The sequence below is a fragment of the Triticum aestivum genome, chromosome 7D, assembly GCF_018294505.1.
Source record: "Triticum aestivum cultivar Chinese Spring chromosome 7D, IWGSC CS RefSeq v2.1, whole genome shotgun sequence".
Taxonomy (NCBI): domain Eukaryota; kingdom Viridiplantae; phylum Streptophyta; class Magnoliopsida; order Poales; family Poaceae; genus Triticum; species Triticum aestivum.
In genome coordinates this window covers 462,437,908-462,441,530 of record NC_057814.1, presented here as the reverse complement: position 1 = coordinate 462,441,530, position 3,623 = coordinate 462,437,908, and positions in this window count along the sequence as shown.

Genomic DNA, 3,623 nt, shown 5'->3' with positions numbered 1-3,623 from the left:
GACTCGCAGCTAAGCCCCCGAGTGAGAGTCTTGCTCACCACTCGGTAGGATTTTTCAAACTTAGGCAAGTACTGGACTACAGCTAAGCCCCCGAGTGAGAGGCTTGCTCATCACTCAGTAGGATTTTTTAAACTTAGGCGAATCGGATTCGCAGCTAAGCCCCCGAGTGAGAGGCTTGCTCACCACTCGGTAGGATTTTTCAAACTTAGGCGAGTACTGGACTGCAGCTAAGCCCCCGAGTGAGAGGCTTGCTCTTCACTCGGTAGGATTTTTTTAAACTTAGGCGAAACGGATTCGCAGCTAAGCCTCCGAGTGCAAGGCTTGCTCTTCACTCGACAGGATTTTTTTTTAAACTTAGGCGAAACGGATTCACATCTAAGGCACCCACTAGGGGATTTGAAACATATAAAAAAGAAACAACAATCATTTAGGAGACTGTAAAACTGTGTCTTTGATAATCAAACTAGAAGGTATTTCTTATTACATCTCAACAGTCTGAATGCTTAAGTGTAAAAGGGGCGGAGCAGCTCCGCATTCCAAGCGCGTGGCTCGTCTTTCTTGTGCTCGACGTTGTAAAGGTGGTACGCTCCGTTGTGGAGCACTCTGGTGACAATGAAGGGGCCTTCCCAAGCAGGAGCAAGCTTGTGTGGTTTCTGCTGATCCACTCGAAGAACAAAGTCTCCCTCTTGAAATGCTCGACCCCTCATGTTTCTGGCGTGGAATCGACGCAGGTCTTGCTGATAGATGGTCGACCAGATCAGGGCCATCTCTCTTTCCTCTTCCAGGAGATCAACTGCATCTTGCCGTGCCTGTTCTACTTCATCTTCTGAGAAAAGCTCGACTCCGGGTGCATTGTGAAGCAAGTCACTTGGAAGTATAGCCTCAGCTCCATAGACTAAGAAGAATGGAGTTTGGCCAGTCGACCGATTGGGAGTTATCCTCAATCCCTAAAGCACTGATGGAAGTACATCGACCCAGGCGCCTGCTGCGTGCTTGAGATCACGCATCAGTCGGGGCTTCAATCCTTTGAGAATCAATATGTTTGCTCTTTCAGCTTGTCCATTCGACTGGGGGTGGGCGACTGAAGCATAGTTGACTCGAGTGCATTGGGAAGCGCAGAAGGCTCGGAACTCATCAGAATCGAAGTTTGACCCATTATCAGTGATGATGCTGTGCGGAACACCATATCTGAATGTTAACTCTCTGATGAAGCTGACAGCAGTACCAGCTTCAAGATTTTTGATAGGCTTGGCTTCAATCCATTTGGTGAACTTGTCGACTGCCACGAGCACATGAGTGAAGCCGCTCCTACCGGTCCTCAGAGGTCCAACCATATCCAACCCCCAAACAGCAAAGGGCCAGACGAGTGGTATGGTCTTCAGGGCTGATGCAGGCTTGTGAGACATGTTGGAGTAAAACTGGCAACCTTCATATTTGTCGACTATTTCTTTTGCCATCTCATTTGCTCGTGGCCTATAAAATCCCACTCGGTATGCTTTGGCCACAATGGCCCGAGAGGACGCATGATGACCACAGGTCCCCGAGTGGATGTCGTTGAGGATCATTCGACCTTCTTCTGGTGTTATGCATTTCTGGCTGACTCCAGTTACACTTTCTCTAAACAGATGTCCTCTTATGACAGTAAAGGCTTTCGATCAACGGATGATCTGTCGAGCCTCTTCTTCATCCTCTGGGAGTTCCTTCCTAAGGATGTACGCGATGTACGGTACTGTCCAGTCGGGAGTGATGACCAAAACCTCCATGATCAAGTCGACCACGACTGGGACTTCGACTTCAGTCGGATCAGTGGTACTCTTTGGTTGTGGGGGCTCTTCAGTGAAAGGATATTCTTGAACTAAAGGTGTTTGAATATGTTCCAAAAACACATTGCTGGGAATGGCCTCCCTCTTGGAACCTATCTTTACCAAATCATCGGCTGCTTGATTTGTCAGTCGGGATATGTGATGGAGCTCTAACCCCTCAAACTTCTTCTCTAACTTTCTCACTGCATTACAATAGCCAGCCATAGCTGGGCTTCTGATGTCCCACTCCTTCATTGCTTGGGACTTGATAGCTTTCTTTTCCTCAAACTTGATATCCAAGGGAAGGATTTCAATCGCCCACTTTGCCACTCGACCAGTTGCATCTCTGTTGTTCAGAATTTCTGACAATGGTGCGTCGCTGACGACTGTGATGGAGTGATCAAAGAAATAGTGTGCAACCTTCTTCGTGGTCATGTAAATCCCATAAACAAGCTTCTGATAATGTGGATATCTTTGCTTGGATGGAGTTAGAACTTCAGAAACATAGTATACTGGGCGCTGAACTTTATAGGCTTTTGCTTCTTCTTCCCGTTCGACCGTGAGTACTGTACTGACAACTTGTCCAGTGGCTGCAATATAAAGCAGTAAAGGCTCTTTGCTGATTGGGGCAGCGAGCACCGGCTGGGTGGAAAGCAGGGCTTTGAGCTCTGCAAACGCTGCATCAGCTTCAAGAGTCCACTCGAACTTGTCAGATTTCTTCATCAGTCGGTAAAGAGGCAATGCCTTTTCACCGAGGCGAGAAATGAATCGACTCAAGGCGGCCAAACAACCAGTAAGCTTTTGGACATCATGCACACGCATAGGGCGCTTCATCCGGAGTATGGCACCAACTTTCTCTGGGTTCGCGTCGATCCCTCATTCGGAAACGAGGAAACCGAGTAACTTTCCGCCAGGAACTCTGAATGTGCACTTTGATGGGTTAAGCTTGATATCATACCTTCTCAGGTTGGCAAAGGTTTTAGCAAGGTCAGTCAGCAGGTCGGAACCTTTACGCGACTTGACCACAATGTCATCCATGTATGCTTCCACATTCCGACTGATTTGAGGGAGCAGACACTTTTGAATCATCCTCATGAATGTGGCTCCAGCGTTCTTGAAACCGAATGGCATGGTGACATAACAAAAGCATCCGAATGGAGTGATGAAAGCTGTTTTTATCTCATCGGGTCCATACAGTCGGATCTGATGGTACCCGGAATAGGCATCTAGAAAAGACAGACGCTCACACCCTGCAGTCGAGTCGACGATCTGGTCGATGCGGGGGAGAGGAAAATGATCTTTCGGGCAGGCCCGATTTATATGCTTGAAGTCAATGCACATGCGAAGTGAATCGTTCTTCTTGGGAACCATGACAACATTGGCGAGCCACTCGGAGTGGTAAATCTCTCGGACGAACTCAGCTGCCAGGAGCCGAGCCACTTCCTCACCAATTGCTTTTCTCTTCTGTACGGCGGACCGTCGAAGATGTTCCTTGACTGGTTTTACTTTCGGGTCGACTCACAAATGATGCTCAGTCAGTCCCCTGGGTACACCCGGCATGCCATAATGTTTCCATGCAAAGATGTCCCAGTTCTCATGGAGGAACTGGATGAGCGCTTCTTCCTATTTGCTGTCGAGTGATGTTGAGATATGAGTAGGAGCAGCATTAGGATCGGTCGGGTGAACATGAACAGGCTTGGTTTCACCGAACGACTGAAATGCAGAATCATTGGCAGGCTTCTTGGAGTGCATCAAATCACTCGGATATGCATTCTTCTGGTATTCTTGCATTTCGACTGCTGCCATTTGAGCATCGGCGAT